Source organism: Panthera tigris, chromosome A1, assembly GCF_018350195.1.
Source record: "Panthera tigris isolate Pti1 chromosome A1, P.tigris_Pti1_mat1.1, whole genome shotgun sequence".
Classification (NCBI taxonomy): domain Eukaryota; kingdom Metazoa; phylum Chordata; class Mammalia; order Carnivora; family Felidae; genus Panthera; species Panthera tigris.
This window is the reverse complement of record NC_056660.1, coordinates 203903717-203917327: the sequence shown is the minus strand read 5'-3', so window position 1 is coordinate 203917327 and position 13611 is coordinate 203903717. Positions and strand designations below refer to the sequence as shown.

General features: G+C 43.0%; 1 protein-coding gene across 6 annotated transcripts in view; it reads left to right on the top strand.

Moving 5' to 3' along the window:
- GHR (growth hormone receptor) overlaps nt 1-13611 on the top strand; it is a 272255-nt gene that overhangs the window by 183533 nt on the left and 75111 nt on the right. The gene's annotated exons all lie outside the window — the stretch shown is intronic.

Sequence of the window (13611 nt, the reverse complement as noted above, 5' to 3'; positions counted from 1 at the left end):
GAGGTTTTAGAAAGGAGGGGTGTATTGCAAGGAGTTGGAGATTTTGCCTAGGAAGGGCAAGATGGAAACGTTCAGCAGGAAAAGATAAAGAGAAAAAAGTTAAGAAGATAGAAGAGAGAGGGGCGCCTGGGTGGCGCAGTCGGTTAAGCGTCCGACTTCAGCCAGGTCACGATCTCGCGGTCCGTGAGTTCGAGCCCCGCGTCAGGCTCTGGGCTAATGGCTCGGAGCCTGGAGCCTGTTTCCGATTCTGTGTCTCCCTCTCTCTCTGCCCCTCCCCCGTTCATGCTCTGTCTCTCTCTGTCCCAAAAATAAATAAAAACCGTTGAAAAAAAAAAAAAAAGAAGATAGAAGAGAGAACACGGGCTAATGATCATAAGGACACTGTCTTGTCTGAGGCATCTGTTTGCATTCACAAGTTGTGAGACAGGAGTTGGAGGAGTAGAGCAGAGCCTTCTAAAGAAATGCTTTATTTTTTAAAATATTTTTTAAGTTTATTTATTTATTTTGAGAGAGTACACATGCCCGTGGGACAGGGGCAGAGAGAGGAGGTGACAGAGAATCCCAAGCAGGCTCCTCACTGACAGCACAGAGCCTGACACAGGGCTTGAACCCATGAACCATGAGATCCTGACCTGAGCTTAAAAGTTAGATGCTTAACCAACTGAGCCACCCAGGCACCCCTGAAGGAATGCTTTAAATGCTGGACTGAAGAATTTGGACTTAGGGTGCCAGTTGAGTTCATAAGCAGGGACATAGCAGAATGCAAATGGTATTTTAGGAAGATTAATCCAGCAAGCATACAAAGAATGGACTGGAATCCTTGATCCAGACAGAGATAACACAAGACTTTGGAGTAAGGCATGAGTGAAGAAATGAGGCCTCATTAGGGAAGTGTTAACAGGGAAGGAGAGGACGGGAAGAGCCTAGGAAATCCATAAAGGAAAGAAAGAACCAACATCATGTTCTGACAACTAGCAGGAAAAGGAGGAGTTGTAGACAAGTGCAAAATTTTAAGCCTAAGAGTCTAAGAAAACAGTGATGATGCCATTGCTGGAGATGGGGAAAAGATAGTAGCTACCCTTTAGATGACCAACTATTTGCATTCAAAGCTTCTTCCTGCTTTACAGCCCTTTATGTCCAGCTAAGCAAATTAGCAACCACTTATCTGTTGCTGATTTTAAGGAATTGCCATCAAGTTTCCAGGAAAATACTTACAGGTGCATCTGTAGAACACATAGCCTACAACTTTTAAACTTGTTGCAGGTAAGGTAACAAACAGGAAGTAGGTAAAGTTCCAACTATTACAGGGCCAAGGGCTTCATTCATGTATTTATCCATTCAGCAAATATTTATAGAATGCTTATTTTGTGCCAGGAAAGTAGATTCTTGCTTTTTCAGGCCTTATATTCTCATGGGGAAAAAAATAGGAAAACAATCAAGAATACAACCTAAATGAATAAAATAACACAAAGATAAATAAGGGCTCTGAAGAAAATAAAACAGTGTGTTGTCCCACAAGTGACTGCAGATACCTCTTTCAAATTATTTGATCAGAGAAAGCATCCCTGGGAAGATACCATTTGAGCTGAGACCTCAGTCAATCACACACAGGTCATTTAGGTGCAAGGAACAGCAAGAGCTGGAACTGAATTAGTTGAGCAAGTTTCAGAGCTGGAGTATAATGATAAGAAGACATTGGTATAAGAAGTAAAAGTAGAAAGCAGGAGCTACTCTTGGAATGTACTAGGATCAGGAGCAAGTGACAGGAAGCATAATTCAAACGGATTTAAAGAACAAGAAAACTCATACATATAACTAGAAAACCAGAGGTAGATTGACTAAATCCAGTGACTCCAAAGTTCTTTTCCAAGAGTTTTGTCTTTGCTGTCTTAGGTGTATCAACTTCATCTTTGGGCTTGGGTTGAAGTAGATAAAGCAAGGAGATTATGGCATACTGTAACATTTTTTCCCTTAAATTTTCTTTAATCCCCTCAGTAAGATTCCCTTTGGGCCACATCCTCTTTCTTGACTTCTGAAGCATATGAGAGTGACCCTCCACCCTCTTACACCTGCTTAGAGTGCAGGGGTTGGGTCAGCTTCCCTTGAGGTACATGAGCTGCTTGGAGAGGAAGGGCTCCTGAATAAAATTAAGATTCTGTTAGGAAAGAAGAAGGAGAAAGGCCATTATAAAGAGTTTGGACTTACTCTGTATACACACCAAGCCATTGAAGAATTTTAGACAGTGAAGTAGCATGATCTGATTTATGGTTTTAAAAGGTCACCCTGTGGGAGTGTGGCTCTGTCAATTGAGTGTCCAGCTCTTGATTTTTGCTCAAGTCATGATTCTGGGGTCCTGAGATTGAGCCTTGCATCAGGCCAGGAGCCCACTTAAGATTCTCTCCCTCTCCCTGGCTCTCTCTCTCTCTCTCTCTCTCTCTCTCTCTATCTAAAAAAATAAAAATAATAAATAAATAATAAATAAATAAATAAATGGTCACTCTGTGAAATGTTTTAGTGGTTAATTGAAAGGTAACAAAGGGGAGGTGGGAAGACTGGGTGGGAAGCTGATAGTCCAGGAAAGAGATGTTGGGAGCTTGAACTATAAAAAATAGCAAAGGAGATGGAGAGAATTGAATTGAGATGGAATTGACATAACTTGTTGATGGGTTGAACTGGGGGGTAGGAGTTAGGGAAAATGAAGAAACAAAAATGACTTCCAGGTTTTTGGCTTAAGTACCAGGTTAGATGGTAAAATAGTTTACAGAGATAATGATAAGTTGAGAAGGATCAGGTTTTGTTAGGAATTATCAAGAGTTCTGTGTTTCGATTGAGAATATTGAATATTGAATATCTAGTGAAGATGCCAAAAGAGGCTGAGTAGAATCTGGAGTTCAGTGGAGAGGCTCAGGCTGAAGACAGAAACCATTACAGAACCGTCAGTATATAGATGATGTTTAAAACCATGAGACTTGGTGAGATATGCCTTGAGGGGTGGCGGGAGGGGGAAGGCTCTGGAAGCAGAGTCTGCAACACAATAAGGAGAAAGAGAAGCCAAGAAAGGGGACCAAGAAAGAGCAGCCAGTGAGATAGAAAGGAAAACAAGCAAATTTGGCATCATAAAACTAGGCAAAAGAACATGTCTTTAAAAGGCAATGGTACCACTAAATCAAATGCATCTGAAAAGTTGAGAAATCTAAGAACTAAGAAGAGAGCTTTGGGTTTGATAAGAACAGGTTTAGTGGAAGGAAAGGGTCAGAAGTATAGCTGAAGTGGATTCAAAAGAGAAGAAACTACAAGTGGAGTCAGTCATTCAGGCAGGGCTTTAAAAGATGCAGGAATAAAAGAAGATTCTGGGATGACAACTCCTAAGAACCCAAAACTAGAGTATAATTTCCAGAGGAGTTTTTTTTTATGTTATTCTTTTTTTTTCTTTTTTTAAGTTTATTTATTTTGAGAGGTGGGGGGGTGGAAGGGCAGAGAGAGAGGGAGAGAGAGAATCCCAAGCAGGTTCTGCCAGCACAGAGCCTAATGCGGGGCTCGAGCTCACAAACCGTGAGCTATGACCTGAGCCAAAATCAAGAGTCGGAACGCCTCACCATCTGAGCCACCCAGGCGGGTGCCCCTGATGGTATTCTTTGGAAAGAGAAATGTCCTGTTGGGGTCTTCATTTGAAATGAGGTTGGTGGCCCCACCATTTCTACCTTCTAGAGATTCCTTTTCCGTACATAGTCCTTCTATTAAAAGGAAATTAGGCAATTGAGATTTTGCAATTTAGAGCAGGGGGCTGATAAGATTCCTTTGGGATCTCAGTTGCTCTTCCTGTTGGACCAGCTCCTGCTAGGACATTCATTAAATATAAATGTAAATTAAATGTAAATGTAAACTAAATATAGATGTGAATTAAATAATATAAATATATGTGTACTTGTTGCATTTGCTACAGATCCTAAACTTGAACTCTATAAGGTCCCTGATTTTCCTTTGCCCCATCTACCCAAAGGTGTCCCTTTCAGTCCCTTCGACTTACATCCACCAGAAAGTAGAGCAGGGCAGAAGTTGTGTGGGGCTCCTGTCCTTTTCCCTCCCCCTCACCTCCTGGCCACAGCACAATAAAAACTCTGTTCAGAATTTGGCTAGCTGCTTCTTTTCCCACATTCGATCAGGGAACACTTAAAGCCATACAGTGTCCCTGTCCCGCCAGAAAACCTATGGGCAGGGTGCCCCTTCAGGCCGCCACAAAGACTCACTGTGCAAAATGTCTATGGCCAGAGCAGGGGCCACATGTGGACTATCAATAAGGCTTTTGATTTTTCCTTATGTCATGTCATCATCACATTAAACAAAATTCGAGCAAGGAAACAAAACTTAGATTCTACGCTGTAAGACTTTGCCTGCCCTAGAGCTACAAAGAAATGTACCTACTTTTCAGTTTCAGCATGTTCCTTCCAGAAAAATGTCATAAGTTTTTTTTTTACACCCAGTATAATTTTCCCCTTTAAGTGGATGTTATGTGACTTGATTGACTGTTTTGACTCCGCCTGTAAATTGTCCATTTTGGAAACTCTAACTTTAAAGTTAGATTTAGAAGTGAGCTTCGGCACCCATAAAGGTTGCTTCTCACTGGAGCCAAGAACTACAGAAGGCATAAGGAAAAGGACAAAGTGCAAAAAAACAAGCATCAGGTACCTTGCTGCCAAGGTACGTGTCTGTGATGGATTGTCACCTTACCCGTCTCCATTCACTGTTGGGTAGAGCTTCCATTTTCCACTGCGAAATAATTCTTGGAGCTGGTCCCGTGTTAGCCACAGAGCAGAGCTCCAACAATTTCTTTCCAAAGCTGGCCTTCAGAAAATGAATTTAAACCTTTTGAATCAGGTATCTGAGCGAAGCTGTGTCAAAGTTTTCTGTTGTTGTTATTGTTGTTGTTGTTTTTATTGTATCTAAATGCGACAAATAGATCTATAGGATGTACGTGACCTACCACCAAGACGCTCTGTTAACGAACATACCTATAATCAGGCAGGTACACATCAAAAGAGGGGTTGTTAGAATAAAAGGTCAGAGAGGCATCATATTACAGATATTTCCTGAGGGCCTGTGTATGCAGGGTTAGAAAGGATAACGTGTGGTTTCTACTTTCAAAGGACTTGCAATCTAATTGAGGGGGCAAGAATGGAAACACATGCAAACAAAATAGTGCAACATACAGTATAGGGCACAAGTAACTATCAGATAAGTAGCAAAAATAATAAATGTCATTAATTGAGAGTTAATTGTAATAATAAATACATACTAGTATATAAATAATTACTAATACTTACTATGTGCCAGACATTCTGTTAAGTAGTTTATGTACATTATTTCATTTCCTGAAGTACTATCCTCGCTCTAAAAATGGAAATTACCTCTGATCTTCTCCCCATTCTGAAGAAAGAAAGAAGAATGAGGCAAAGATCTAGAATCAGGAATATGCCAGATGGCAAGCAGATACATTGATCTGAGGCTAAAGACCCATTTAGGGGATAGAAAGAAATGAACCTTGAGACCTGTGTTAGTGTGTTCACCACCATATCCCAATGCCTAGCATAGTGCCTTGCACAAAACAGTTGCTCAATAAATATATCATGAACCAAAAACAAAACAAAAAAGCCCTCTGGTTTGTGTCTATAACCCAGATCAAGTACAGTGAGATAAGAGTTAATTAGTGAATTAGAGCCATATACCAAATAGTCTCAGAACCCAATGCCAATACCTCCCAGTCCCCCAATTACAGTAAGGGATTCAAGTGGGAAAGATACACCATAGTGGGACAGGTCTGACAGCAACAGCAGCTGCACCTCACTGGGGTTCATGGAACCCCATGGAAACTGGGGTCCCATGGGGTCATGGAAACTGACCTGGTGAGCAGTTCACAAGTCCTCACTCTGGCCTGCAAGACTGTGCGATATCTGACTCTGGGCACCTCTGCAACCTTAGATCCTTCTTCTCCCCCCTCTTCCCCTCCCTCTACTACCACCGGGGCCTCCTTGCTATCCCTCAAACCAATCTCAGAGCCCAAATTCCTCCACCCTGCTTTTCAGGTCTGTAATAGCCACTCTCGACACATCTGGCTACCCTACCCTGCCCCCTGGCACTATCTGTTTATCTGTCTGCTGTCTTCCCCTACACACACTAGAACATGGGCCCAGAAAGGCAGAATTCCATCTGTTGTCTTCACCATTGTATCCTCAGCATCTAGGATCACACCTGGCATGCCATTAAGTACTCACACACAGCAATTCTTTTTTTTTAATGTTTATTTATTTTTGAGAGAGAGGGAGTGGGGGAAGGGCAGAGAGAGAGAGAGAGAGACAGAATCTGAAGCAGGGTCCAGGCTCTGAGCTGTCAGCACAGAGCCCGACGCAGGGCTCGAACTCATGAACTGTGAGATCATGACCTGAGCCGAAGTCAGACGCTTAACCAACTGAGCCACCCAGGCCCCCCTCACACACAGCAATTCTGACTGGAGATCATGCTCCCTAGCTCTCAACTACCTACTTCCCAAAGGAACAAGATTTTGTTCAAGAACTGTTATGTGGAAATTGATGAGTAGAGCTTGGAAACAAGAGACAGAGTGGCAGGAGCCAGACCAACCTGTTTATAAAAAATGCCTTTGCCCAGAAAGGGGAAAATACACCTTAAAACCTCTGGCAAAGTACATGCTTTCTTAGGACACCTTTAGCATGCTGTGCTTCTGAAATGGCGCCTTGGCTAAACAAGATCCATAAATTTGCCAAAACAACCAATTCCCAGGACGTAAGAGTCACTGCTACCAGTCTCAGCCTCGTAAACGGACACCGGGAACCATATGCCATGATATTAAAAGACTGGCTCACTGCTGTAAGCAAAGCCAGGCAAGTGAACCACCCAGGTGACAGGAAGGGAAGTGAGAAAATTAAACAATCTTATTTTCATTATTTCTTTCCCTCACTGAACACTATTAAGGAGCTAGACACCATGAAAATGGGTTAAAATATGCTGACTTTGCCTCAGGTTTGAGCATGCGTGGTTCCTGGAGGGCATTTATCATAGGACCGAATAACGTGTTTGAGAGTCTTCTTTTGTGCAAATTCAGACTCCAGAGGCCACAGGATGTCTGATAAATTCAAAGTAGTAATATAAGCAAGGTCGTGATGCCTCCCAGCTTCCCTTGTTGGAAGAGTTCATGGTGAAGTATTCCGTAATCTCATGAATATGTATGGGGCACTCACTGTATTTAACAAACTATGCTAATGGGATGGTGAACCCAAAGGAGAATGAGACATGGTTCTTGCCTTCAAGCTTCAAAGAATTTCTCACTCATTGGGCACATCAGATAACTAAGATGGTGGACAGGAAATAACAAGTGCCCCAGTCTGGGTATTTTTTTAAGCGTAAAAACACAAAGGATGGAGGGATGGAGGGATGGGGGGATGGGGGGATGGGAGACAATAAAACACTTCATGGAAGAGAATACACTCAAACTGCTCTTGAAAGGTGGACGGAATTTCCATAGGATTCAATGGCAGGGGGCCTGGATGTGTAGCATTTGCCCACTTTTATTGTGTAAATATTCCCAGTTTGGCTGATCTCAAGTCGATGACGTGATGCCACTGAATACAAAGTTGGGAAGAAGTGCCAGCCCCAGCACACCATCTATGAGTCACCATCTGAGCTTTGGACCTTATTAAATCAGTCTGACCCTGCTGCTTTAATGAGTGGATTCACAGGTCTTAAAAACCTCTAAAACAACATTATAAGGGAAGAGACACTTCTGCCCTTCTCCCTCCGCTTCAGTCTGACCTTTCAATACTCTTTGTCTGTCCTTCTGTTCTCAGCCCTATGTCCCCGACTGGCCTACCTAGTATTGATCTTGGCCAAGTGCCAACCTCTGATTCTGGTTGCTCCTCTTAGCGTTGTCTATGAATGCTCGGGCCGGCTATCGCAGGGCACAGGGACTGGCTTCCTGCCCATTGCCGGGTGTTGACACCCCCGCTGTCTCCATAATGAAAAGCAGCTCTAGGAGCGGCTGGCTAGCTGGGCAGGGTGTTTAACTGTTCTTGTAGCAGTTGGAAGGGAAAGCCAGACAAATGGCTGGGAAGCTCTGCTGAAGGAAGATGCAAGCCAGCTGAGACCGGGAATTCATATTAATTGCTCCTTTTAGTTCTCCTTAAAAACAACAACCATGACAACAAAAGCCGCACCACCAATGTGTTCTCCTTCAGCCACTGCACCTTTAACTGGTTTTATCACCCAAAGGGTTACATTTGAAATGCCAGGCCCCAGTATCTGTCTTTAATTGCAAGCAGATGTCCTCAGTACGTGCATAAGCTTGTGTCAGGAGGATGTTTTTTTTTAAAAAAAATTCACCAAGGAGACCGCTGCCAGACAGGAAAGGAATATGTGAAACTTAAAGTTATTATTAGGAAACTTCCCCCATTGGGCCCACTAAGCAAGGGGCTGGCCTGTGAGAAAAGGAGGTCTCTAAGATCTCTCGCTGCACATGGATTCTTACCTTGAGACCCAGCTACTCTCAAAATACATTTATAGCAAAATATGACCACTGCAGATTTATTTCAGCATGCGCTTTTCCTGATGATAGTTTCTCTTCCAAATTGTTATATATTGTTTCATAAAGAAACTTTTTTAGCCTTAAAAAGTGCTTGAAACCATCTGCATCATTTCATGGTTCTTTTTGTTTGCTTGTTTCGATTATCTCACGTGATGTGCTCTGTGATTTACTGTTCCAGTATAAAAGAAACACACTCCCTCATTGAGCTCTGGGGAGGTAATATTGTCTGTTCCAAAGGTCCAAAGATTTCCTGTTCAGATTACACAGGCTTCTTTAGAGCTGCCAAGAGTCATAATATGTATGAGATAATATGCTTTAATTCAGGAGAAACTGTGGATGGGGATTCAGTTAATCCAGTGAGCCACAAAGGAAAGGAAGTTCCAGCTTAGAAGTATCCCTGCAGTCAGGCCCAGGATTTGCTGTGCCCAAGGGTAGCCATGGCCAAGAAGACAGTGCAGTTCCAGGACCTGCTGTGTAACATCACTGTCATGCGTCTTACCTGGTTTCTCATGAATTGACCCCTGAAGGGTATTTCTGCTCAAAGCCCCAGCAACCTCGCCCCATCAATATATCTTGACAGAATGTCTGCAGTATTCAGACAAATCATCCTGCGCTCTATAGCACAAGTATGCCCTCATGAGCATCACCTGTGTGTGGGAAGTCCTCACAGTAGAGCCCCAAAGAGGACACAGGGACTCCAACCAGAGCCAATACACCTTGTCATGACAATCACCTGGCTGGGGAATGGGGCATAGAAGATAAACTAATAGATTCTGGGGACCTTGCCAATACACAGATTGACCAGGGCCCTGGAGATTCAGATTCTATAGATCTGAGACAGGACCTTGAAATCCGTATGTTTAACAAATGTCGCAGTGCATCTTGATGGTTAGGCAAGTTTGGGAAACAGTGGAGCGGGAGTGGATTCAGAATCTGGCTCCAGTTCAAATTTGGATTCTACCATGTAATTGCTGGGTAGCCTAAGACAAGTTAGCTAGTTGGTCTGGGCCTCTGACCCCCCATCCATAAATCATGACTAATAATACTTCAGAGGGTTGTTGTGAAGGTAAAATGGGAAAATCTATAAAATGTGCTTAGCGTAGTGCCTGGTGCATTTTTAAGCACATAAGCAATGTGAGGCGTAAGCACCTCGCATTTTTTACCATTGCCATCAGCCAGCGCCTTCAGACAGCAGGATAGTTTGGGGTGTGGCATCAGTGTGACCAGATACCGAGCTTGACCTTGAACCTGCAAGGGCAGGTTGAAGGGAGATAAGGACTTTAAACTGAATACTTTTTAGTGAGGTTGATCACAGTTTGACAGAAAAGAAGGGCAGAAAGGCAACAGGTGGGTCTGGAAAGAGCTGTAGCCATTGAAACCCAAGGAGAGAAGATTTCTGCTATATGGTCAAGGATAAACAGACCTCAGAAAGACAGGCAATAGTCAATCAAATGTGAGGTTTCCAAGGAGAGACACAATTTGCTGAGAATAAATTATTTTTGTTTGATTCCCTTTTAGCCTCAAAGCCAAAGTATAGAGCATTTATAAGCCATCATCATTTGCCTCATTTATGTAGCAGGCATCATGATTCTAAAAAGTGTCATGCCCTGTTGTCCTAACAGAGGTTACAAAGATGAAATACCCACCCCAGGAAGCTCGCTGCGTGTCAAAGGGCACAGACAAATGAGCAGTGACAGCAAGGGGGGTAAAAGCAGTATCCAGGACTGTCGGATGGAGAACAACTAACCTTCCTGAAGGAGAAAGCAAAACCTCTCAGAAGGTTTTTTTCCCGATTGTAATGAGACAAAATTGACATAAATCATTGTGTAAGTTTAAGGTGTACAATGTAATAACTTGACAGATGCAGGTATTGCAAAATAATTATCACAGTCAGAGGCAGTCTTGAGATAAAGATTTCATGACAGTTACATCATCGTTATCATAATCCTAAACTCGTAGGGATAACAACTGCTAACATTAATCAATGCTTAATTTATGGCAGATTCCATGTGAGGCCCTTTACGTTACCTCTCGTCACGTGTAAAATGGCTGCCACATGCACTATTTTGTTTATTGACTTGTGTTTGCACGGTCTATTCGGAGCTGGGTCTAAATGCCATTGCTGCACCACTGGTAAATTACGATACTCCCCAGAACATTGATTCTTCCCCTCTAGCTCCCTTCCTGGTACAGTAGAGAATTCACTAACTTACAAAAACTAGAATTGACTGCATTTAGTCCCAGCCTGAGTCTTTGACCAAAATCACCTCCCCAGAGTCCCACTGTCTACATTCAGCCTGCACAGGAGGATGTAAATAGTGGAGGGTCTCACTGGGCTTAGGGCAGCATCCTGTCCTCCTAAGTGCAAAGCCCTAAGCTCACACAGCCTCGTGAAAAACACTGTCACATTCTTCATGGGAAAAGATGGGCCCTTGCTTTCAGGGTAATGGCTAGCAATAATAACTGAAAAATAATAATAGCTATAATAAGAATATCTAACATTTACTAAGCACTTATATTGTATATTTAGTATATTGCATGTACTAACTGATTTAAACCTTGCATGTATAGATACTTGTCACTGTCCCCATTTTATAGACGGAGAAACCAGGGGCAGATATATGCCATAGTTAAAAGTTGAGTACAAGGTTGCACATAAGTAGGAAAGATCTGATTGCAGCTAGTTCTAGTCTTGGGGTCCTGTTCTTGGGCAGGTCCACCCTGAGGAGCTCTACTCAGGATACTGCAAAGCAGGAATTCTCCAATATTTGCAGGATCAAAATTAAGTTGTTTGGAACGACCATCCCCAATGCACCCTGGCATCCCCCCCAACTCAACACACCCCAGCTCAGCTTTGCTCCACCCACTCCCAACAGAGAGATCGAGGCTCTTTACCTACCCAGCCTGTGTCTCACTTTTGTGCAGTGGTTCTCCTGGCCCCAGCTGCCTTTCCCTTTCTCTCCATTGCCTGTTCATCCCAAGGTCGGCACCCATCTCAAAGAGTCCCTTCCCCAGGAAGCTTGTCCAGACTTGCTAAGGGCCATCCCACTGCTCCTTTACAGATTCCTACCCAGAAGACTGTGGGCTCGCTGAGGCCGGGGCTGCAGCTGACCATTTTATAACAGCAGCATTTAAAAGCTCCTATGTAAATATGTCAGAGTGTTCATTATCTGCTTATTGTCGCATGTGTTCGTTTTTCCCTCACTGCTCAGCACTTATAGACATTAAGGACAGCTTTGACACTAATTAAAATTAGCAACTTAGCATGACACCTCTGTTTGCTAAGGAGACAGTTTTATTCATTGTGTTTTACTTTTATAACCAGCACCCTTTTGGGCCTGGTGCAAATCTGTGGCCTTTCCTTGAGGACGCCATTTGTTCCTTTTATGTCTTGACTCATCACACATTGTGGAGAGTGTTAGCTGAGGAGCACTTTTGCTTTATGAAAATGTTACCAAATGCTGATACCATAAAGAGGAAAGCACCAGATGTCTGTCTGCAAAGAAAGCAAAATCCTCATTTGTGACGAGTCAGGGGTAGCCAGGGCTCCCCAGGCATTTCCGGGCCTGGGGTTTGGCTCTGCATGCTCCCTTGGGGCCTCATAATTGACCCCCACATTCCATCTCAGTCATCATTCTGGAGAAATTTGTCAGCTTTACTGCTGATCTGTGCCTGGAAACTGGTGTCCATTAGTGTTCCCAGTTTTAAGCTGAGACACATTTGCTGGATAATTTTGACCAAAATAACACGTAGGATTGTATGCTGTCCTGTGATTGATTTAATTTTACTCTTCCTTTGAGCTGTCACGAGTTTCTTAAGGTGCATACAGTTGTCAGTGGAACAGGTCATTTACAGTCAGAAATTATGTAAACTTACCAACTGAAATAATGTTTTAATGCCCAACTTAAGGCAAGGGGTCATAAAACAAAGCATTCTCTGATGTGTGGTAAGGAATTGGAGGGGAGCATGTTCTAGATAATGGTAATAATAAAGACTGAGGATATCAAGGCCTCTGGTCAAGTAGACTTGAGGGTATTTTCATAAAATGCAATTTTCCTTCTGGTCACGTTAAAATCAATGTGTAATACATTATCTATTCTGGGCAAATGTGTATTCTCTTTGCTGTCATAATTCTTTATTGCATTTGGCAGCAAATGAGCTTCTAATATTAACATTTAGAGAGAGAATAAAAAGAACTCATAGTTCAGAAGTCATAGTTGCACAGAATTTAAAATATTAACTCACCAAAACCCCCAAAGCCTAACTTCACTTGGAAAAATGCTCTCACTGATATGCCCAGAATGAAAAAAATCTTACAAAGGTTAGAATCCTGCAGGGTTTAGGGAGAGGATCCTGACTTCATCTGCTGGGTTCTATATTATGAACACCACACCCGACAGCTGCTTCCTCCTGGTAGCTCAGTGGGAGCAGTTAGTGAAAAAGCACATTGAAGAGTGGACCGGGGCTGGTGGACAGGACCCGCCTGACTCTGAAATTCGGGGAGACAGGAGTGAGTCAGCTCGCTGCCCAATGCATCTTTGTTTTGCTTCTTGCCCTTTGTTCATAATCAGAGAGAGATTTCTTAGCATTGTTTCTGCAGACCTCTACGGAGGCCCAAAAGCATCAGCAGCTTCCCCGCTTCCACATGATTCCCAGAGTTTATTGTGAGCCCGGACCACGTTGCCCCTCTACGGAGGTGCAGAATCCTAGAGAAATCCCCTTGTCCACCCAGATAACAGTTGCATAGTAGCAACAGTTGTAGCAAAACAACCTGGTTCAGAGGTTCAAAGACAACTGCATTGATCATTTTCCATTTTTCCTGTTTTTAATGCAACCTAATAGTGGTACCCATAGAATTATAACCACTTTTAGAATAGATGACTCATTGCATGCCACACGTCACAAATCCTGTGTCCCTCCTGTGCAACTTTTCAGTTCCCTTCATCCCTACCCCACCCCCAAGATTGCTCACATGTTTATTTCCAAGAATAAACTTGTTTGAACTGTTTTTAATATTGTTT